Source organism: Anabrus simplex, chromosome 2, assembly GCF_040414725.1.
Source record: "Anabrus simplex isolate iqAnaSimp1 chromosome 2, ASM4041472v1, whole genome shotgun sequence".
Classification (NCBI taxonomy): Eukaryota; Metazoa; Arthropoda; class Insecta; order Orthoptera; family Tettigoniidae; genus Anabrus; species Anabrus simplex.
The window spans coordinates 1,022,200,198-1,022,224,359 of record NC_090266.1 but is presented as its reverse complement, the minus strand read 5'-3'; the positions used below and the strand labels follow the sequence as shown (position 1 = coordinate 1,022,224,359).

Sequence of the window (24,162 nt, the reverse complement as noted above, 5' to 3'; positions counted from 1 at the left end):
TTTACATTGAACTTTCATATAAACAATTTGATCATTAAAATTATTTTACACCAATAAAATATTACCACTAGTTAACAATAATTAAAAAGAATTAACAAATTAAAATATGTCTGTGATGGACTAGACATTGATCACAATTTACTGATTTCCAAGTCATAGTAATGTTCTAAACATCTGTAAGATATGGCTAAAAATCTTGTTAGTTCCCAGTTTTAACTAACACTATTTAGTGCTAAGTTACTTTTGTAAGTTTAAATGTCCTATTTGAAATTAATGATGTTCGAGGATTAAACTTGCAATGTTTTCTCCTTCGTTGTACTTTCAGTTTAGTTGAGAAACCACTACATTATTAAAAGATTGTGCTTTGAAGTTTTGTGGTCTGTTGGAAACATCATACTAGTAGTACTCCCCATTCTTCACCTGGTTTGAGTCAGCCTATTTTAACACTGATCTGTTTGTTATTGAAGCGTGTTTAAAAGGGGCACCAATAAATGTCGCAGTGCTGCAAAAAACACAGCTAGGCACTAAAGTGTGAATAAAGGGACACATTCATCCACAAATATTGCAGTAAAACAATACATCAACAACTAAGCAAAAGTATGAAGTTACGAATCCTCCATCAAAAACTCCACCTTTACAATACCAATAACCTGTCTTTATTTTCAAGAGAACATTATTTATCAAGACATGTTTTGTCCACTATTGTGGACATCTTCAGTCAATGAAACACAAGACACATTAAAATATGACAAGGACATTAAAAACATTGGAAATTGAATTGTAATTTGGAGTTGAATATGTCAAAGTAAAATGCGACATATTTAGTGCCATTTCAAGAAAGCCATTAAAACTGTAAGTTCATTTTGACCTGGTTTGCCTTGAGTGATGGAGCTAACAGAGTGTTGTGCAGGGAGGTCGCATGTAATTGAAGTTAGCTTGAAAGGGAAATGTTGAGGGGTTTGATCCAGCGGTAGAGACATGAGAGTATGCTAATCTGTTCCTACGCTTGATCAAGAAGAATTTATTAATTATTTTCTCACTGAGCACGTTTACCTCCTCTGAAATTTCCTTTAAGTTGTAAGCCAGGTTGCATTACAGATCTATGTTTATAAAAATATTTTCCAAAACATTGTGTAACTTACCTATATTGCTTAAACGAAGAATCCGTAGATCTTGCTCTATAGACGTGAATGAATGGCTGGAATCTATCATGTGAGAACGCCTGGCCAAAAATCTGTTGTATTTTAATGCGTTGACATGTTCTTTATATCTGAAAAAAAAAAAAAAGTTGCGTCCAGTTTGCCCACATAATTATCTGGACATTGATTGCGGTTTAATTTGTAAACCCCAGATTTATGAAATTTATTGTTGACCTTGTTAACTGTATGATGATTGTAGAAGAGATGAGCATTATTATTTACTGCCTTAACTTTAATTACTTGATTTATCCGGTGCTACAGTCCTTGAAGGACATGGGCCTTGTCGATCACTTGTCTCCTCCAATCATCTCTCGAAGCGCCCAGCCTTCTCCAGTTTCGTATTCCTAGTCTTCTCAAATCCGCCTCTACATCGTCCAGCAATCATAATCTTAGTCGCCCCACTGAAGGACTTCCCTTGGGCTTGGTGACTAGCACCTTCCTCGGGATTCGCTGCACATGTCCCAACCACCAAATTCTTCTAGCCTTTATATCTGCAGTTATTGACGGATTCTTATAGAGTTCATACAGCTCTTTGTTGGTCCTAATTCTCCAGCCACTCTTTTCGTCTACTGCACCATATATCTTCCTCAGTACTTTTTGTTCCCATGTATCCAAAGTATTTCTAATTAGTTATGTAATTGTCCATGTTTCCGATCCATACATAACTACAGGTTTTATAATTGTTCGATCCATACATAACTAAAGGTTTTATAATTGTTCTATACACTCTCAACTTTAGCTGCCTTGAGATGTTTGGTGATTCCAACAAGTTATGGAAACTATAATAGCATCTGTTGCCTGCCGCTATTCTTGCCTTTATCTCTACTGGTACTACATTACACTGACTGAGCAAATGTCATGGGATAGCGGAGCACTGATGCGCAGGTGTGTTGTCTGCACACCACGCGCCCCCTGTGCCAGCGGCAGTTGTATAGGAGACCTTGTGAGCAGTGGCTGTGCATGTGACAGGTGTAACATGGAACGTCGTCGTGATCTGACACCGTTCAAACAGGGTATGGCGGTCGGTGCCCGACGGATGGGAAGTGCAATTTCGGAAGTGGTGCGGGAATTTGGTTTCACACGATCAACTGTGTCAGGGTGTATCGTGAATGGTTGAATGCGGGTGTCACCGTCCACAACAGACAAACGACCGGCCGTCCAGCCACCCTCGATGACCGTGACCGGCGGCATCTGTGACGGATTGTCAATAGTGCAACAAATCACGGCTCAATTCAAAACAGGCTATGTTAGACACGTCTCCCAGTGGACAATCCATAGGAACATTGGTTCTATGGGGTATGGGAGCCAGCGCCGCACACGGGTGCCACTGTTAACCCAACGTCATCGGGCACAACGACGCGCATTTGTCGCCAGTCACCAGGGGTGGACTCTGGAACAATGGCGTAACGTGATATGGTTGGACGAATCACGATTTCAACTGCACCATGCTGATGGGAGGCACCAGGTATGGCGCAGACCACATGAAGTGATGGATCCCGCCTGCCTCGAAGTGTGGTCCAGGGCGCTGGAGTCTCTGTTATGGTCTGGGGTGCATTTTCCTGGTATGGAATGGGCCCGCTAATTGTTCTGGAAGAGACTTTGAATGGTACGCGGTATGTTGAGCTGCTCAGAGACCATCTCCACCCATTTTTGGCCTTCCAGTGCCCAGACGGTTCTGCGGTGTTTCAAGATGATAACACGCTGCCACATCGCTCCCACGTCGCCCGGGGATGGTTCCAGGAACATGCAGCGGAGGTCCAACGACTGCCATGCCCACCCAGGATCTCCGATATGAACCCTATCGAGCATATCTGGGATGTCCTGGAACACAGGCTCCGTGCCATGGATTCTGCACCCACGAACAGACCAGCATTGGCGGCCGCTCTGCAAATGATTTGGTGTCAGCTGCGTCGAGAGGACTACCAGGGACTTGTCGACTCACTTCCACTGCGTCTCACTGCAGTTCGCAGGGCCAGAGGAGGCCCCACACACTATTAGGTGACTATCCCATGACATTCGCTAAGTCAGTGTATATTCCATGACTATCCCTCCCAAATACTTGAACTGATTTATTCTTTCAAACCCTTCAAACTGCTCTGTGCCTCTCCACCTTGTTGTATTTCTGGTGTTGATCATATATTTTGTTTTCTCCTTACTTATGACCAAGCCCAATGTAGCCGCTTCACTTTCCTAAAACTGTGTAGTTCTCGAGCAGGTTCTTTCTATTCCTCCCAAGCATGGCTATATCGTCTGCAAAAGCCATCTCTGGGACGTTCTGTTGAATATAGTGCCATCTAATTTGCCAGGCAGTTTGTGCATGATCCCTTCCAATGCCAGACTAAAAAGTGTAGATGATACAGAATCTTCTTGTTTTAGTCCTTGATTGATTGGAAAATTATTAATATATCTGCCATTTGATTTGATTTTGCAGTTGGTGTTGCTTAGCGTCATTTTCACGAGTCACGCTAACTTTGGTGGTATTCTCAAATCCTGTAACACCGTAACAAGCACCCTTCTGTTAACACTGTCATAGGCTGCCTTGAAGTCCACATGAAATTGATGAGCCGTTATATTGTACTCGTAACACTTCTCCATTATTAATCTGAGGGTGACCGGGCGAGTTGGCCGTGCGGTCAGAGGCACGCGGCTGTGAGCTTGCACCCAGGAAATAGTGGGTTCAAATCCCAATGTCGGCAGCCCTGAAGATGGTTTTCCGTGGTTTCCCATTTTCACACCAGGCTACTTCCTTCCAACTCCCTGGCCTTTCCTATCCCATTGTCGCTATAAGACCTATCTGTGTCGGTGCGACATAAAGCAACTAGCAAAAAAAACATACATACATTATCATTATAGACTGTTATTCCTGTCAGTGTTCAGTCTGCAAGCCTCTGTGAAGTTACTAAACGTCGCCACAATCCTCGATTTGCAACTAGTGCTGTGGCTTCATTTAGTTCTATACCTCTTATCTTTAAAACGTTAGAAACCGTGTCTAACCATCGTCGTCTTGGTCTACCTCTACTTCTCTTACCCTCCATAACAGAGTCCATTATTCTCCTAGGTAACCTATCCTCCTCCATTCGCCTCACATGACCCCACCACCAAAGCCGGTTTATGCGTACAGCTACATCCATCGAGTTCATTCCTAAATTAGCCTTTATCTCCTCGTTCCTATTACCCTCCTGCCATTGTTCCCACCTGTTTGTACCAGCAATCATTCTTGCTACTTTCATGTCTGTTAATTCTAACTTATGAATAAGATATCCTGAGTCCACCCAGCTTTCGCTCCCGTAAAGCAAAATTGGTCTGAAAACAGACCGATGTAAAGATAGTTTCTTCTGGGAGCTGACTTCCTTCTTACAGAATACTGTTGATCGCAACTGCGAGCTCACTGCATTAGCTTTACGACACCTTGATTCAATCTCACTTATTATATTACCATCCTGAGAGAACACACAACCTAAATACTTGAAATTATCGACCTGTTCTAGCTTTGTATCACCAATCTGACATTCAATTCTGTTGAATTTCTTACCTACTGACATCAATTTAGTCTTGATTGATAAATTTCATTTTGATTGATAAATTTCATTTTTATTCCATATTGATAGTCACCATAAGTCATAAATGAAAGAAAATTTATTCTTCAAGAGGCTAATTTTCATACCATACTCATAACACCTATTTTCAGGTTGCAAGATATTAGACTGCAGGCTTTCGGCACAATCTGCTATTAAGACCAAGTCTTCAGCATAGGCCAGACTGCTTACTACATTTCCACCTAACTGAATCCCTCCTCGCCATTTTATACCTTTCAGCAGATGATCTATGTAAACTACGAACAGCAAAGGTGAAAGATTACAGCCTTGTCTAACCCCTGTAAGTACCCTGAAACAAAAATTCATTCTACCATCAATTCTCACTTCAGCCCAATTGTCAACATAAATGCCTTTGATTGATTTTAATAATCTGCCTTTTATTCCATAGTCCCCCAGTATGGCGAACATCTTTTCTCTTGGTACCCTGTCATATGCTTTCTCTAGATCTGCGAAACATAAACACAGCTGCCTATTCCTCTCGCAGCATTTTTCTATTACCTGGCACATACTGAAAATCTGATCCTGACAGCCTCTCTGTGGTCTGAAACCACACTGGTTTTCATCCAACTTCCTCTCAGTGACTGATCGCACCCTCCCTTCCAAGATGCCAGTGAATACTTTGCCTTTTATACTAACCAATGAGATACCTCGATAGTTGTTGCAATCCCTCCTGTTCCCTTGCGTATAGATAGGTGCAATTACTGATTTTGTCCAATCTGAAGATACCTTACCAACACTCCTTGCTAATCTTACTACTCTATGAAGCCATTTCATCCCTGCCTTCCCACTATACTGCATCATTTCAGGTCAAATTTCATCTATTCCTGTTGCTTTATGACAATGGAGTTTATTTACCATCCTTTCCACTTCCTCAAGCGTAATTTCACCAACATAATTTTCCTCCTCCCCATGAGGTTGGCTGTTCGCAACACCACCAGGGTGATTTCCTTTTACATTGAGATGTTCAAAATATTCCCTCCACCTCTCCAGTGATTCCCTGGGATCTATTATGAGTTCACCTGAATTACTCAAAACACTGTTCATTTCCTTTTTCCCTCCCTAAGATTCTTTATTACTGTCCAGAAAGGTTTCCCTGCTGCTTGACCTAGCCTTTCTAGGTTATTACCAAAATCTTCCCCGACTTATTTTTGGTTTCGACAACTATTTGTTTCGCTCTGTTTCTTTCATCTATGTACAAATCCCTGTCTGCCTCTGCCCTTGTTTGGAGCCATTTCTGATAAGCCTTCTTTTTACGTTTACAAGCTGCTCTCACTTCATCATTCCACCAAGATGTTCGCCTTTTCCCATCTTTACACACAGTTGTTCCTAGGCATTCCCTTGCTGTTTCTACTACAACATCCCTGTATGCCACCCATTCACTTTCTATATCCTGAACCTGCTTACTGTCTACTTTTCGAAACTTCTCACTAATCATATCCATGTACTTCTGTCTAATTTCCTCATCCTGGAGATTTTCTACCCTTAGTCGTTTGCAGACAGATTTAACTTTCTCTACCCTAGGCCTAGAGATACTTCGTTTACTGGAGATCAGATAATGGTCTGTATCATCGAAAAATCCCTGGAAAACTCGTACATTCCTAACATATTTCCTGAATTCGTAGTCGGTTAAGATATGGTGTCTATTGTGGATCTGGTACCCTAGCCTCCCATATGTAGCGGTGAATAGCCTTATGCTTGAAGTATGTATTCGTAACAGCTAAACCCATACTAGCACAGAAGTCCAGCAAACGCTTCCCATTCCCATTAGCTTCCATATCTTCCCCACATTTACCAATCACCATTTCGTATCCTTCAGTTCTGTTCCCAACTCTCATATTGAAATCGCCCATTAGCACTATTCTATCCTTGCTGTTGACCCTGACCACGATGTCACTCAATGCTTCATAAAACTTGTCGACTTCATCCTCATCTGCACCCTCACATGGTGAATACACGGAGACAATTCTAGTCCTAATTCCTTTAACTGACAAATCTACCCACATCATTCGCTCATTTACGTGCCTAACAGAAACTATGTTGCGTGCAATGGTATTCCTGATAAAGAGCCCTACCCCAGACTCTGCCCTTCCCTCCTTCCCTTTCTAACAATCTGATTGACTGTGATTCTATCCGGTAAAGTCCAAGTTCCTTTATGTATATCCTTATTTGGGAAAATAGTGCTGCTTATGGTGAGATTTTTGCTTACCGTAAAATCAACCAGCCTCGTTCCATTGTCATTGCACTCTTCATGTAAACTTGCGAACTATACTTTCACACATTTGGCCGATACATGGCTTCCGTTCCAACCTTGGCATTCATATCTCCTAGAATAACTTTCACATCATTTTCAGCAGTTGTATCATATGTGAGTTCCAGCTGTTCATAAAAGCAATCTTTAACTTCCTCAGTCGTTTCTTCTTGTGGAGCATGAGCACAAATCAATGTCATATTGAAGAATTTCATTTTAACTCTCAATGTACATATCCTGCCATTAATTGGTTTCAAAGTTCAGTATCGCCATCTTATATGCTCTATGTACAAGGAAGCCTGTCCCAAAATTAGCTGTCCCACTATTACTACTACTACAAAACATTGTGTAGTCCCCCGAATCAGTCATGCATTTTTCCTTCCACCGAATCTCCCACAAAGCTGCTATTCCTATCTGGTACATACTCAGTTGATCTTTCACATACCGGGCGAGTTGGCTGTGCGGTTAGGGGCACGCAGCTGTGAACTTGCATCCGGGAGATAGTGGGTACGAACCCCTTTGTCGGCAGCCCCGAAGATGGTTTTCCGTGCTTTCCCATTTTCTCTCCAGGCAAATGCTGGGGCTGTGCCTTAATTAAGGCCACGGCTGCTTCCTTCCCATTCCTAGGCCTTTCCTATCCCATCGTCGCCATAAGACCTATCTGTGCCGGTGCAACGTAAAACAAATAGCAAAAAAAAAAAAAAAAAAAAAAAAGATCTTTCACATTCCTGAAAACTCCTGCTCTATTTAAAGTCAGTACGTTCCACATAGCCATTCTTAGATCAGCCAGTGTCCATTGCTTGGTCATCACCATTGAGACTGTCCGGTTTCTACATGTGTTCGACATTTTCGTGACTACTTATTTTTTAGAAGTCACCCCTACGCACAACCAACAGGGGTCGGCCCCTTCACAGCCTGTTGGGTGACTGCCTTTTCTGTCAGGGATGGTCCCTTAGCCTTTGAGGATCCCTCCTCTTCATACAAGGCAGTAGGTTGCTACTGTTAACCTCAGTTGCCAGGTGCCCCTTCCACCAGTTCCACCGCACCAATAAATTTTATTTCCGCCTTCACTGCCATTGAGGTCTTTACCGTAACCCTGGTTAGGGCCCCTTACAAGGTACTATCGCCCGGGGCAGGCGACCCAAGGATTTTTAAAGAGGTGTTACTCCTCTACCACTCGCCATTGGTCCTGACTTGTGACAGGCAGAGCCTGGCTTCCTCAACAGAGGTCCAGGTTGGTTGGGTTATTTACTGTCTTAAAGGAAACCAGTATTGTTGTGCTGTTTAAAAATATTGGTAATTTCGTGAACTACAAGTAAAGGGTGCATAACAATCTTCCTTCTTTTTAGATTCTTTAATTAGAGTTATTCTTGACTTTTCTAACAATCTTGTCTATGAAATGCCTATTGAATCCATTTTTACTTGCAATAAAATAGATAGTATTTAACTATTTCTTTTGTTTCATGTCTGATAAAGGAATGTTATAGGCTCTATGGAATAGACTATAAAAAGTCTCTCTCTTATGAGCTTCTGGATGTATGGAATCTTGCTGAATTGCATTAACTGTTTGAGTGGGTTTTCTAAAAATGTTACAAGAAAGTTTGTTCGAGTCGTAACTGATGGTGAGGTCCAGAAAATTTAGAGAATTATTAATTTCAGTTTCAGAAGTAAATTTAATCTGTGGATCCGTCTTATTCAGCATTTCCAATATGTCCACTCCATTGGTGATATTGTGGTCAATAATGGCAAACGTGTCGTCCACGTATGGCATCCACATTTGCCATTATTGACCACAATATCACCAATGGAGCAGACATATTGGAACAGCTGAATAAGATGGATCCACAGATTAAATTTACTTCTGAAACTAAAATTAATAATTCTCTAAATTTTCTGGACCTCGCCATCAGTTACGACTCGAACAAACTTTGTAACATCTTTAGAAAACCCACTCGAACAGTTAATGCAATTCAACAAGATTCTACGCATCCAGAAGCTCACAAGAGAGCCACTTTTTATAGTTTAATCCATAAAGCCTATAACATTCCTTTATCGGACATAAATCAAAAGAAATAATTAAATACTATCTATATTATTGTGAGTAAAAATGGATTCAATAGACATTTCATAGACAAGATTGTTAGGATGAAAGTCAAGAATAAGCCAGTTTCAACTCTAATTGAAGAGCTCCTTGGAATAATGTTGTAAGCGCCACATTTTGTCACAGCGATGTTTCAATGGAATAAGGTTGTTTATCTGTAACCTCGTGTACTACTGCACCAGTATGTGAACTAGTGAACAAGAAGTCCATACAATCATTGCTCAAATGTTGGTTTGCATGGAATAATGTTGTATATCCACACAAGATGGCTGATTCCTTGGAGATATGTCTCTCCAAGCACATTGAAAATGTTAAACAAAGGCAAGAAGAGGATCATAAACTTTAAGGAATGGAAGTATAATAAAAGGAAGGTTCTGAACAGCAGCAGGAAGTCTTATGCAAGCAGAAATGGTGGTGTTAGGGATGAGAAATCAAAACCTAACCCAGTAAGTGGAATAATGTTGTTTATCCCTTATCCTTTATTTTCAGTGTTTTTCCCTAGGCGTATTAAGTTATTCTGAAAATTGTACACATAATTCATAAGATATGCATACGTAAATATGAGTAACGTTATTCCTAACACCTTACTCTCTTATTTGGCTAAAGTATGTTAATGTGAAGGTGCTATACTACAGTGTCACACCCTCACACCAAAACAAAAAGGAAAGGGCATTTTTAGCATTCTATAAAATGTCACATGATGAACAAACAGCTTTTATAGCACACAAATGCATGGAAATCCAACTGATAAAAGCGAAGAATGGTACAAGAATCTGTTTCCAAGAGGCACTGTACCTTTAATTATTTCATTAGCATTGAACAAGGTAAAGGTATTCCGGTTTATTAAAAGGTGCTTTGCCAAGTGTATGCTGTTACTCCCAGATGCCTTCAGGTTATACAGAACAAATTGAAATCAAATTCGGATCTGAAAGACCAGCGAGGTACCCATTACAGACTTCACAGAATACCTGATGAGGATAAAGAATTAATTTGGTAGCACATCAGGTCATTCCTATTACAAGATAGTCATTACAGTAGGGACAAAACTTGCAGGCAATATTTACCTGCGGAACTATTAATAAAGAAATGCAGAATTTGTTTATGGAAAAATACCACGAGACTAATGTTAAGCTTCATCTGTATAGGGAAGTTTTTCATACTGACTTCAGTTTAAAGTTTGGAGTGCCACGGTCTGATACATGTGCCACTTGTGATCTGTATTTTGTTAGGATTGTTAATGCAGATAATGAAAATGAGATAAACTGTCTGCACAATAAATGTTCTGCACACCAAAGCAAAGCTGAAATGTATTATAGTAGGTTAACAGAAGATTGTCAAGCTGCAGAAGTAAGCCATTCTTTGATTGTTTTACATATCGACTTGCAGCAGGTATTGCATCACAGTAATGTATTTTATTAACGACGTATGCTAGTTACAACCATTGTGTTCATTATGCCCGTAGTGGCAAAGGCAACAATATTTCTGTGGCATGAAATAGTGGCAAAGCATGGATCATCTGAAATTGCATTGTGCATACTGAAATACATGGTAGACAGCTTCAAATCTCTTCAGAATGGCATTGAAAGAAAGCTGCTAATCTGGTCTGACAGATGTGTAGGCCAGAACATTAGCTGGAAAATACTTAGTTTGCTATACTATGTGATACAACTGAAATACTTCACTGGAGTAAATCAGAAAGTTTTGTGCAGTGGTCACAGCTTTCTGCCATGTGATCGCAACTTCGCTTTCATTGAGCGAATGAAAAAAACAGCTATGGTGTATGTTCCATTTGACTGAGTTGAACTTATTACTCAGGCTTGTCAAATGAACCCATTCACAGTGTGCTTCATGACACAAGAACACTTTAACCCTTAAATGTGCAGCATAGTGATGGGACATTCGATTCATTTTACTGAATCGATTCATTTGATTCCGTTCACGTTACTGAATCGATACAGTGATCCGATTCACGGCTCATTGGTCACCGCTCCTACTGCATCTGTGTAGTATGTGCTGGTAAGACAGCAGCAACAGCATTCAGTGCTCGTAGCTGCCATCTGGTCTTCATACCATGAACTCCTTTCTTAGAAAAAATGTTAGTTACTCTTATACATCGAAGGTTTCCGGCGACACAGGGTGGGAAAGGTTAGGATTAGGAAGGTAGCAGCCATGGCCTGAATTAAGGTACAGTCCCAGCATTTACCGGTGTGAAAATGGGAAACTACGGAAAACCATCTTAACGGCTGCCGACGGTGGGATTCGAACCCACCATCCCCCGAATGCAAGCGCATAGCCACGCGATATTAACCGCATGACAACTCGCTCAGTCATTTTTGAAAATATGTAGTTTTCTATCAGCTGAGGATTTTTTTAAATCGTCATATTTTGTATAGGCTACCCGAGATGTACAGTAGCCCGCTGGTTTTCTGATTCATCATACTGTTACTACGTATTGCGTCTGTCCACATATGATTGAAGTCTTGTGCAACGATGTGACATATGAACTGAGAGAATACTGAGCCGTTCTTCCCAATATAAAACAGGTACTTTTAAGTGGTAATGAGCATGACTCATAGTCATAGGGCAGGCTAGAGTCGAGTTTATTTGTCAAATGTCCACTAAGTTATAATACTAAGATTCATTAAACTAATAAATAGTATAACCTAATAGCCTACTTACTTACTAGCTACTTCAGAATTATGTTGTGACTACCTCTTTAACACTGCAAATAAATCCATCAATTATTTAAACCTCCCTGTAAGAAGAGGACAGTGAATGCAAATGGGTATTATTTACAAATGAGCTGAGCTCGAGAGTCCATTATAGCATACAATTCTTTCAGTGTAGCATGGCTCACTGTATGTCTCACTGCAGTGAGCCGATAAGGAGCCGTGTGTATCTTGTATCTTACTGAGCCGGCTCGTTCACGATTCTTTCGGTATACCATGGCTCACTGTATGTCTCGCTGCAGCGGAAGCTCGGCTCTCCGCGTGTCCAGTGAGCCGATAAGGAGCCGTGTGTATCATGTGTCTCACTGAGCCGCGCTCGTTCACGATTCTTTCGATGTGCCATGATTCACTGTCTCGCTGCAGCGGAAGCTCGGCTCCCCGTCAACGTCCAGTGAGTGCGCCACTCAGCACTGTCCACTGGGAGTAAGCTGAATCGTGTGCCGTGAGCTCGCCGTTCCTGTGAATCGATTCACTCGGACACTTGAATGAATCGATACACTGCTTCGAATCATACATTCAGTAGCCAACACTAGTGCAGCATTGCATAAGTGCAAAGGAGACTTTGTAAGCTAGGTATGCTTTCTCTTTGAAAGTATGGTAATGTTATTTCCCCTTTGTATATTCGTAGAGATGTGCATTTGCATGTGCCATGGCAGATGGTATTCAGCACCTCCCACATCATTGGCAGCGTGTGGTGTCAGTAACAGGGGGCTACTTTGAGGGTCTTTAGGCCCAGGTTTGTCATGTCAACTTTATGTGTAATGTGTTGTCATTCTTTTGCACCGGGAAGGCCATATTACCTTGTATACTACCGTAATAAATTAGTGTGTTACGATATTTCAGTGCTATTCATTGTCCACACATGTAGTTAACAGCTTGTCCTTTCATCTGTATATGTCACATTTTCCAACCAGACTGGTATCTTCAAGAAAAAAAATAGTTGCCATGACTTTTGCCCCAATCCTCGTATATCACATAAAAGTGCTAGAAAGTTTTACTTAGATTTGCTTTGGAGTAATGTGTAGCAATACTAAATTTATGAAAGAAAAATTTTGACATTCATGTATGCCTTGTCTGAAAATATTATTTTCCTTAAAATGTTATTTAGAATTTAATCTCTTAACCGGGCGTGATGAGTTAATTCATATATCAATAGTTGTTACTCAATCGGCTAATGACGCGTTAACTTGTCTAGAGCCTTCGAAAATTGTTATATGCTGGGCGGGACTTGTCGTCTCATCTCTTATTGTTGTTGAGTGTAGTTCTATGATCGCTTTATAGATGTCAGTAGGTTCCAGACTTGTTGCGCCACAGTGCGTGCCAATATTTCATTGTATTTTCTTCCGTACATAATGGCTAAGCACGTTCGTTTGGATCATGAAACTATTCTTCACCTCATTGGTTCAGATGATGCATTAGATGACAAGTCTTTGGATAGCAATAATAGCACGTGGTGAAAGTGACAGTGAACTTGCTTCTGAAAATGAGGAAGAGGGAGAAATGTTAGGTTGCCTACAACAAGTGATGCAACCACCTCTCAGCCAAAGTAATCCTCGTGCTCCTTTTAGGTTTGTATCAGACAGCAAAATATATATTGCTGTAAGTGATTCCAATAAATTGAGACCATTGTATTATTTTAGCCAGTTTATAGAAGAGGATCTAATCAAACTGATGCCGGGCTGAGTGACTCAGATGGTTAAGGCGCTGGCCTTCTGACCCTAACTTGGCAGGTTCGATCCTGGCTCAGTCCGGTGGTATTTGAAGGTGCTCAAATACGTCAGCCTCGTGTCGGTAGATTTACTGGCACGTAAAAGAACTCCTGCGGGACTAAATTCCAGCACCTCGGCGTCTCCGAAAACTGTAAAAGAGTAGTTAGTGGGACATAAAACATATAACATTAATTATTAATCAAACTGACATGTGAGCAGTCAAATACGCAGAACAGTTTTTCGAAGTGCATACGATTCTGAAACCTCGGCCGCAAGCTCAGGATTAGACTCAACTACTACATGAGAGATGAAGTTATTCCTACCCCTTCTCATTTTTCAAGGAATAACAAAGAAACCTACTTATAGACTATACTTTAGTGTCATGGATTCCATCTCAACACCATTCTTCAACAAAGTGATGAGTAAGAAAATGTGTTTGTTATTGTTGAAATTTTGTTGATAGTAAGACTTACGATGCCAACAAGAGTGGGAAGTTATTCAAAATCTTGCCTGTTTTGAATCCAGTTTGTAAGAAGTGCCAAGAATTGTATACACCACAGGAAAACATTTATGTGTATGGATTGCTAGTGCTATGGAAAGGAAGGCTGCTGTAGAAAAAATTCATACCATCGAAAAGAGAGTCTCTTTAGTTTCAAATTGTTTGTTCTTTGTTAGAGTTGTTCAGGGTACGTTTGGAATTTTATTTTATACACTGGGAAGGATACAGACTTCGGGAATTTGTATCCCGATACTCCTATATCAAGTAGAGTAGTCCTGGAACTGTCACATGAACTACTGAACAAAGGACACACAGTGTATCTAGATAACTGACATTCCAGTGTCCAGTTAGCTGAAACTTTATGTAGCATGAACACTGATATGGTGAGAACGATGCTTATAAATCGCCTTGAGGTACCTGATGTTCTCAAGAATTAACGCTTGAAGAAAGGTGAATACATTGCCAGATATAAGGACAAGATTATGGTCCTGCTCCGGAATGATAAGAGGGAAGTTACTATGATTAGTATGATTCATGGCGAGACCTTCATAGACGTTGACAAAAGGAACAAAGTGTAACAAAAACCCAAGCTAGCAGTGGATTACAATAAGAATATGGGTGGAGTAGATAAGAGTGATGGATAAATGGATGCATATCCTATTGCACGAGAAAGAGTAAAGAAGTATTACTTCAAACTCTTCATGTATTTGCTGGACATTGTTTGTTTCAGTGCTTTTCAGCTGTACAGGGTGTATCCATGATGATATTACAAACTTTCAGGGATGATGGAGGACCGCAAATTGATCAATTTGAGATAAGGAACCATAGCCCGGAAACGTTTGAGTTATTAAAATCCAAGTTGTTTAACATCCGTCCATTCTTAACAGTTCAAACGACACCAGGGATATTCGAATGGGTACTACAGAAGTATGTGCAACGATGCCATGCTGGCATTGATGCAGGGGGATGCCATTTTGAACATTTGTTGTAAATTGAACAGCTTGTGAAACTTGTGCAGGTAAACGGACTTTAATGAGTAGAAGTTTTCTTAACTTTTGACTCAATCATTCCTGGAATATGGTTCCTTATCTCAAATTGATCCATTGGTGTTAAGTGCTTGTTGGTAGAAATTGGAAGTAGTGATATTTATTTGAATTTTATAACAAGCGTTTCAGTTGGTGTTCAGTAGATTACTTTTCTAGGTTAAGTAGGCTAGCTAGCTGTACTTTGTTTTGAATTTAGGTTTAGGAAATAATTTAGGTAATAATATTAACTTTTATTCATATTATATTTCAATATCTATAGGTTCGTTGGTATAATGATTACAAAGGCAGATTATCATAAGGAGTTGTAACTTCCGCAGCTTTTCCGGTATTTCCTATAGACATCCATTCAAACTATCATGAAGGTAATAATTTATTCAATTAAATAACACAATACGGCTCTAAACTTCAATTTAAAAAGAAGTTAAAGAGAATACACGGCATTTCACTGGATAATTACTCAACAGTCTTTGGATTGTTGATGATTCTTTGCTGAATTCCGATGAGATCAAAGAGTATGTAATAGTTGAGCAAACAAATACAAGAATCAGCAGATTACTGTGTTCCGATAATTTGTAGTTCTAAGTCCCTGGCATACTTTGTGCACCTTCGTTTATTCATTGAGTAAAAGTTAATAATCATAATTTACATCTCAAGGTTCTTATCGTTGGATTGATCTGCTACCTAGACTCGTGTCTACCGACAACGATACACCTCATCGCACTATCAGCACAAAGCCGCGTCTTCTTACTCAGAATACACTAAAAATATTGGCCAGGAGAAAAGGCGAATGTTTTGAATTATCTTATTAAGTTGATTGATCCAAAAATTATTGTCGGTTTGCAGAGAATAAACATAATTCAACCTCAATGCTTCAACCATTCTAGTCTATTGAAGACTTGTGTTGACAACTGTCCCAAGTAAGCATATGCTCGGATTTTCTTGACAAGAGGTTCCACTTCAGTGTCAGACATGTACTGTTTTTAGAATTTTATATGACACAAATTTTCTTTTGGACAAAGATTTTAAATTTGGTTTACAATGATTTTAACATGTGTTGTATATGTTATGCCTTAACATCATATTTTATAACTACCATACCTTAGTGTTATTACCTTAAGAAATCACAGTTCAGTTTTTATAAATTATAAATGTCAATGTCCTCTAAACAATTCTTGTTTTAAGATTAAATAAGGCTGATGATGCCCAATAAAAGAAGGGCGAAACATGTCCCCTTAAAATTTAGAATTACTATGTTTATTTAAATACATAACGTGGTATCAATTGTATTGAATAGGTGGGGTAATAAATATACTCCTTTTGTAAACCAAGTGAGATCGCTGTTTTCAATACGGAACAAAAATGAGAGTGATGGTTTGTAGCATTCCACTTAGTCGAGCAGCTTGTCTTCTTTCTCCCAAGACCAGGCGAGTTGGCTGTGTGGTTAGAGGTGCGCAGCTGTGAGCTTGCATCCGGGAGATAGTGGTTTTGAACTCCACTGTCGGCAGCCCTGAAGATAATTTTCCGTGGTTTCCCATTTTCACACCAGACATATGTTGGGGCTGTACCTTAATTAAGGCCACGGCCGCTTCCTTCCTACTCCTAGGCCTTTCCTTTCCCATTGTCGCCTTAAGACCTATCTGTGTCGGTGCGGCGTAAAGCAAATTAAAAAGAAAAGTCTTCCCAGCCCAAACTTTGCAACATTTTTGTAACGGTACCCTTTTGTCGGAAATCACCCAGAACAAATCGAGCTGCTTTTCTTTGGAAATTTTCTGGTTCATGAATCAAGTAATCATGTTGTGGTGCCCAAAGCTGAAAATCATTTTCTAAATTAAAACTGATCTAAAACTTACCTTAGAAGTGCTGTGACTCAAGAGTGCCTAAGTGGTTTGGCTCTATTGTCAATAGAAAATGAAAGGGCCCTTATGACAGATGAACATTGATAAAATTTGTATATTTGCTGGTATAAAATCTAGAAATAAAATTTTCAAATCTCAATTTTGATCAATTTTTTACTGTTGAACTTATTTTCCTGATATCAAGAAAATTTGCACATTGAACTTTGTTAAATTTTAGTCTTTGTTTTTATTACTTTAAACTGCCCTTTTGAAAAATGTTCACATTTACTACCTAATGCCTACTAGTAATGTAGTTAAATAATATTTGAATATTTTAATTTTACAAAATGTTCAGTTAATTTATTTTGAAAAGATTATTATTATTATTATTATTATTATTATTATTATTATTATTATTATTATTATTATTATTATTATTATTATTATTATTATTATTATTATTATTATTTGCGAATGAGCCCATTAGGACTACGCAAAGTACTTAGAGACAGGCATTTGCCTTTCTTTGTGCCCACACTTCCTTCATTCGTTTGCTGTGTGCTTCTTTTCTCTCTTGAGACCATGTTGTTCCGGTCTTCTTCCTTGGTTCCTCCTCTTGGTCAACTTGCCACTTATGAACTTTGGCTCTGAAGATAACCCGGCTTTGGATGTCTTCAGGTGTAATTCCTGCCAGTTTGAGATCTGTTTTAATTTCGCCAATCCATTTTATTGTGTCCGTTTTGGCTTTACTTCCGTTTTCATAAAATTCAACTATTTACTTGGTAAGTCTATCTGGGTTCATCCTTTTTATATGTCCAAAGAATCTTAATCTGCGTTTTCTGATGTCGCTGTGAATGTTAGAAAATTGTTTGATTTCCTGTTTCCCTCTAAGGCGGTACTGTTCATCTACGAGTTTTGGGCCTAAAATTTTTCTAATGATCTTGCGTTCCTTTTTCTGAATATTTTCTAGATCAGTTTTCCTGTTCAAAATTAGTGTCTCTGATCCATAGAGGCATTCTGGTTTTATTACTGTATTATAGTGTCTTAGTTTTTCATGCTTGGAGAGACACTTTTTGTTATAGATATTTTGGGTGAGTCTATATGCAGTTTCCATTTTTTGGCATCTAACTTCGTTGGCTTTTGTTTCTATTCCATTCTCCTGAATTATTTCACCGAGATATTTGAATTGCTGGACCCGATTTATTTTGCCATATTTTGTCTCCATGAATTTAGGGGCTTCCTTGCTGCAGGTCATGTATTCAGTTTTTTCAAACGATATTTGGAGGCCGACTTTTTCCGCTGTTTCTTTCAGGAGTTCGATCTGGTTTATGGCTGTTGAAACGTCACGAGTTAAGATTGCCAGATCGTCCGCAAATGCCAGGCAGTCTACTGCTAATTTGCCCCTACCAAGAGTGATTGGTTGGTCAATCTTGAGGACAGACTTCTGTTTGCGCCATTCCTGTATTACCTTTTCAAGGGCGCAGTTGAAGAGTAGTGGAGAGAGCCCATCTCCCTGTCTTACTCCTGTTTTGATCGGAAAAGGGTCTGAGATTTCCCCCATGAATTTAACCTTAGATTTTGTGTCTGTCAATGTCTCTTTTACAATTGCGAGTGTTTTCCGGTCTAGACCCTGTTCTTTTAATATCTGAAACAGTGATTGACGATCAAGTGAATCATAGGCCTTTTTGAAATCAACAAAAGTACAAACTATATTTTTGCTAAAAATTCCCAGTGTCTTACATAGAGTTATGCCTAACTCCTACTCAGTTCAGAGCTAGACCCCCACAAGCTGACCGGGCATGGATTATTATTATTATTATTATTATTATTATTATTATTATTATTATTATTTTAGTTTGGTTTGATTTGGTGGTAAGACCTTAACTTAAGTCTGAAGTAACACGTGTTCCGATCCTGTTGATCTTAATGTAATGATAGGCCTAAGTGAAGCCCAACATTTAGAAAAATAAAACATTAAATCAAACAATGAGCATTTTATTATTTGATACCATTGTTCTTCAAATTTGTAAAACCTCTGCATAATTCTTTATGAATGGTTAAATCTAATCTATAATAATAATATAATGCCTATATACATTAATTCAAAACTCCTAAATTTGCACTTGGCAAAAGCAGTTAGGGGCTCTCATTTGGACCTTCAGTACTGGGGCATCTGAGAACTTAGTTACGCCACTGGATACCAATCGCTAAAGCAATTTGCTTTTAAAGGCTATCGATCCAACACAGTTTTTAAAAGGAATTTAATTTGTTTGTCATAGATAACTAATGTTGAAAAATAAAAGTAGCAATTCTGTGGATTGGTTATCACAAATAGAGGCACAGTTCATATATTATGTACTGTACTGCTGTCATAGCCGGTTTGTTCCATTCAGCTTTTTTTTGGGCAAATTTTAATGTGGGAGTCAGTTTTATGATGAATGGTTAGGGAATGAGTTATCATGGTCATGAAATGACTCGAGCTCTCACCAGGTATGATATTGGTGTTGAATAGAATTTATTGAGGAAGAGGGAAAATGTCCGAGTTGGATCGTGTGAAACAGAGAGAGAGAGAGAGCGTTGCGGCTCGCGGTCTCGCTTAATGAAAGAAATGAGTCACTCTTGTAGCCTGAGGCAAGGTTCGGTGACCGGAGCTAGTGACGTCACTTGTAATGACCTGGCAGCCTCGGAAGAATCCCGTCACTGGAGCGGCTGCTCTGTGTTCTGTAGTTGTGTTTTAAGTTGACGGTGTTGGCATCAAACGCACGTTTGCTAACATGTCATTGCTGCGGAAGCACCCTGCAGTCAATGTTGATTCGTCTTCCAACCTCGGCCGCAAAGAACGGTAGGGGCCATGGGAGATTTTATGTATTCTACAGACTTCTTGCTGGTTGTTGGGTTGATTTATATGAAGGACAAATGTAACGTCAAAAGCTTAGCGAAATCTGAGGCGTCGAAATAAAACTGTCATCTGTTAAATTTACAGTTAAAGACGTGTTTTTGCGTGTGGGTGTGTTTGTGTGTGAGAAAAATACGGGTTTGAGGGTGTTTGAATGAATGTAGGAAGATATTCAGCTGTCCAGAAATTTCAGCATTCGTAAAATAAACCCGTCAGTCTCTTGTAATATATTCAGTGCAAGAGTTGTCACAGCTATGTAATTGGCAAAACAGTAGTTTCAACGGTAAATTTTGTACGATTTATTTGCCACTTACATTGTTCCCATATTTTAATACCTTACAAATATTGACTTTAGGCTATTCTTTCTTCGCGTTCATGAAATACCCAGGGTTTCAGTGATGTCTCGACTCTTACTTCCGTCGCCGAGAGCATATCACGTTTCACGACAAGACACCGGGAGAGATCCAATTTCTAAATCCAGCCGTGATAGCCGAGTGACATTGTTACTGGCTTCTCGCTAAGGCGGCCGCGATTGGAATCTGGATCAGTGCATGTGGAATTTGTTAAATTATTAGCATCATTGTGGTTCAGATTCCACATAAAACTGGCGGTTACAATGTCTGCAGTCGTGCTTCTTTTATTTATTTATTTTCGAATACCGACTGGGAGTTATGCACGTTTTGCCACTCTAATCTCGAGACGTAGACCTATATTGAATTAGTAGCTTTTTTCTTAAAGCCCTGGGGTACCAGTTGACAGTCCCAATGCTTGGCTACTGCGTTTTGTTTAATGTGGTGAACTACAAGTAAAGCCAATTTCACAGCTTCCAATTTGGAACAATTTCAGATAAACATTCGTGGTAATAATCAGCAACCAAATTAAATTATGCCGAAACTCCTGGTTCTGCTTTAGCCGCAAATTCGAACACCTTATCATTATTAAGATCATTAGCAATTCGAACTGATGTTGAATAATAATAATAATAATAATAATAATAATAATAATAATAATAATAATAATAATAATAATAATGATATCATCATAAATGCAATATACATTGAACAGCCAGAAATAATACATCATCTTAATAGACTGCCTTTCAGCGTTCAGTCTGCAAACCTCTGTGAATTTACTAAATTCCTCCACAATCCTCTATTTTTATTCAGCTCTGTAGCATTGTTTACTTCTGTACTTTTTATCTTTAACCTCCTCGGGCCCATGGTCCGAGCAAAATCGTTTTGAATACAAATTTTAGAATTTTGGGATGCTAGAAATATCAGTTTTACAAAAAAAAAAACCACGATATTGAATTTGAAACTATTTACTGCCCCAATACTGTATGTAACCTATAGGTTACTGTGGGTCTTAATGTTGGTCATGGAAAACTATGGGATATTTTCTTTGTACAATGTTGGGTACTTTAAAATGCACTAAAGATAAACATCAGTTCTCTATATTAAAATACCTCAAAATAAATGGAGAAAAATAAACTTTCATACAAATTTAGGTTGAATGAGTCAACACACTAAAAGTACATAAGTCAAATACAAGAAATCATGATTCATGGAAAACTTTGTAGCAGTTCCGATTTGCATTCATACACAGAAACACCTTACAAGTGGAACACATGACCCTACATTTAGGACTGTCACACCCTGGCAGACGGCAGCGGGAAGGTTTCACATTTTCCGGGATTTCTGGCAGGTGATCAGCATTCTTTTTGCGGAGGCTGTCGTGAGGTAGAAATGTTGTTGCCTTCCTTTTTTGGGGGAACATTCCAAATGTGGTTCTGTTTGTTTCATCTTTCTCTTCCATCTCAACTTGTGACTGTGAGTTCATTAAAGAGTGAGCCACCTCTACTCGAAAGGCCAAAAAGTCAAGCTTCTCCCTCTTGGGTGTTTTTTCTGCAGCTTCAGCTCGTCTATGTTCTATCCACAAAGCAGCCAGAACAAAATCAGTCAGGTGGAATATCAATTGTATGGTCCATTTTTTGGTACGAGGAAGAATTCGATACATTGCTATAACTCGATCTAAAAAATCCACTCCTCCCATATTTTCGTTGTATGAGAGGACAATCTGAGGACAATCTACAAAAATATATTCTTTTGTTTTCCTGCACCAGCGACGACACTGATTCACTGGCTGAGCCCCTACTTCACTGGAAGCTAAAATGACAGGCTTGTTGTCATACCATTTAACAGTGGCTACTTGACCGTCATCTCTCACTAACATATCATGAGTTCCTCTTCTTACCCTTCTCATTTCAGAATCAGTCCGAAGCTCATCAGTCGGTATCCTGTTTTTTTTTGCAAAGTTCCTGTGCCTTTTACTTCACACTCAGAATGGAGAATATCCAACAGATGAACTGAAATGAAAAATCTGTCCATGTATACTGCCGAGCCAGGTGGTAGAGATCTGCATAATCGAATTACCACTTTTGCACCGATATCCAGATTTTGAAATGCAGCATCATTCAGAATACTATCTCCCTTTCCTTCATACAAAAAAAAGTCAACTGGAGCAGAACAGACAAAATTTTTCAGGCCACATGGATTTGGCTTTCCTCTGACAAACTGACGCATAACTACCTGCCCCCAGAATGGTACTATTTGTTCATCAGTGGAATGTTTATCTCTTCGTGGGTTATCTAGGCAAGCCTGCTGAATGTTTTTGATCAGTGGTTTCAATTTCCAATACTTGTCGCTCAATTTTTCATTTGCATCCATTTCTGTGTCATCTACAAGTTTCAGGTTGCTCCTTATCTTGAAATATCTTGCTCTTGATAATTTGTCCACAATCTGTGGGACCCGGGTCTTCCTGGCCCAATACATTCGTATACGGGGATATTTCAAATAAGACATAATAATGGTGGCAGCAAAAAAGTTCCTCATCTCTTCTACTGTGGCATCCAAACAAATCCCTTCGTCACGTAGGTATCTGCGGTTTGTAAACTCCGTCAATGTGGCAAATATGTTGCTTCCAACGTATCTGTAGAATCTTGAGAGAGGGGGGAGTATTTTTGGCTCTTGTACAGGTTCTGGTGGAGGTGCTGGGGCAAATGGTTCAAATACATCAGACGTTTTCCAGATACCCTCTTACTGGACACTTTCTTGATCATTTTCTCCTTCGCCATCTTCTTCATCCTCCTCCTGAACACATGTTCCGTCGGGGGGTACAGGAAGTAAAGTGACAAAAGTTCTTTCATCTTCGTCGTCAGAAAGGTCTGACATATCGGACATGCCCCCATTGACAATTTCCAGAATCGCATTGGAATCAAGGCCTAAAAAAAAGAAACAAACATTGTATAAAATATTACTTCAAGTGAGACCCACTGTAACCTATAGGTTACATCAATACAAGATAAGCCACTGTTCGTTACACTTTGCCGATTCCTATAAAATTACACATGAATTGCGTATTAGTGAACTTGTAGAATCATTACTACTCCTTTTTAGAATACTAGAACTGTTATTATTACTGGAAAAGTGTACTTACTTTCACTGTGATGCGATTTCCGCCAATAACTAGTGGACTCCATTTTGTAAACATTCATTGTGACCAACTATGGCGAGATAAGTGTCTGAAAGTCAGCATAGCCGATGCTGCACTCTCTGAGATGGTATTGGAATCATTAGTAGTGGCCTGCACTGCTTGGCGACCGAGATAAAAAATTGGGAATCTATGTAACCTATAGGTTACGCGGGGCCCGAGGAGGTTAAATCATTAGAAACTTAGTCTAACCATCGTCGCCTTGGTTACTTCTCTTATCCTCCATAACCAAGTCCATTATTCTCCTAGGTAACCTATCCTCCTCCATTCACCAGAAACTCAGCAGATGCACTGAAATAGCTCAATCATCATGTATAACACTATAGAGTGAGAAGTTTCTCAAATTAAAAATCTTCAAAACAAATTAAAAATTGTCATTCAGTATCCTATTTTAATTGGTATTAAAGACTTCATAATTTCAAAAAATTGGCATGATGCAGTGTTTTTATATGTTGATTGAACTATATCAGTGTATATGTTTTGTTATCATTGGATTATATCATTTTATAATGTTCATTATGTGGGTTACTGTAGTTGTATCCTAGTTTGTGAACCATGGGCAATGGCTGAGTGGCCTAGTATGTGGTGCTGAGAGTCGGGATACCAGTTGCTGTAGAATGGGAGTGGGCATGTCTGACACATTATGAGTCGTGACCTTTCCTGTGCTCAGGCGGTTGAGACCTAAGGCAATTGCCTGTCAGGTTGGGAATACAAAACTGGAACAGGTAGATAATTTCAAGGATTTTCAAGGATTT

The 24,162-nt window shown here is 39.4% G+C and overlaps 1 protein-coding gene across 1 annotated transcript in view; it reads left to right on the top strand.

Moving 5' to 3' along the window:
• The window catches only part of LOC136864642 (maternal protein tudor), a 356,675-nt gene that overhangs the window by 95,561 nt on the left and 236,952 nt on the right, over positions 1 to 24,162 (top strand). The window lies entirely within an intron of this gene.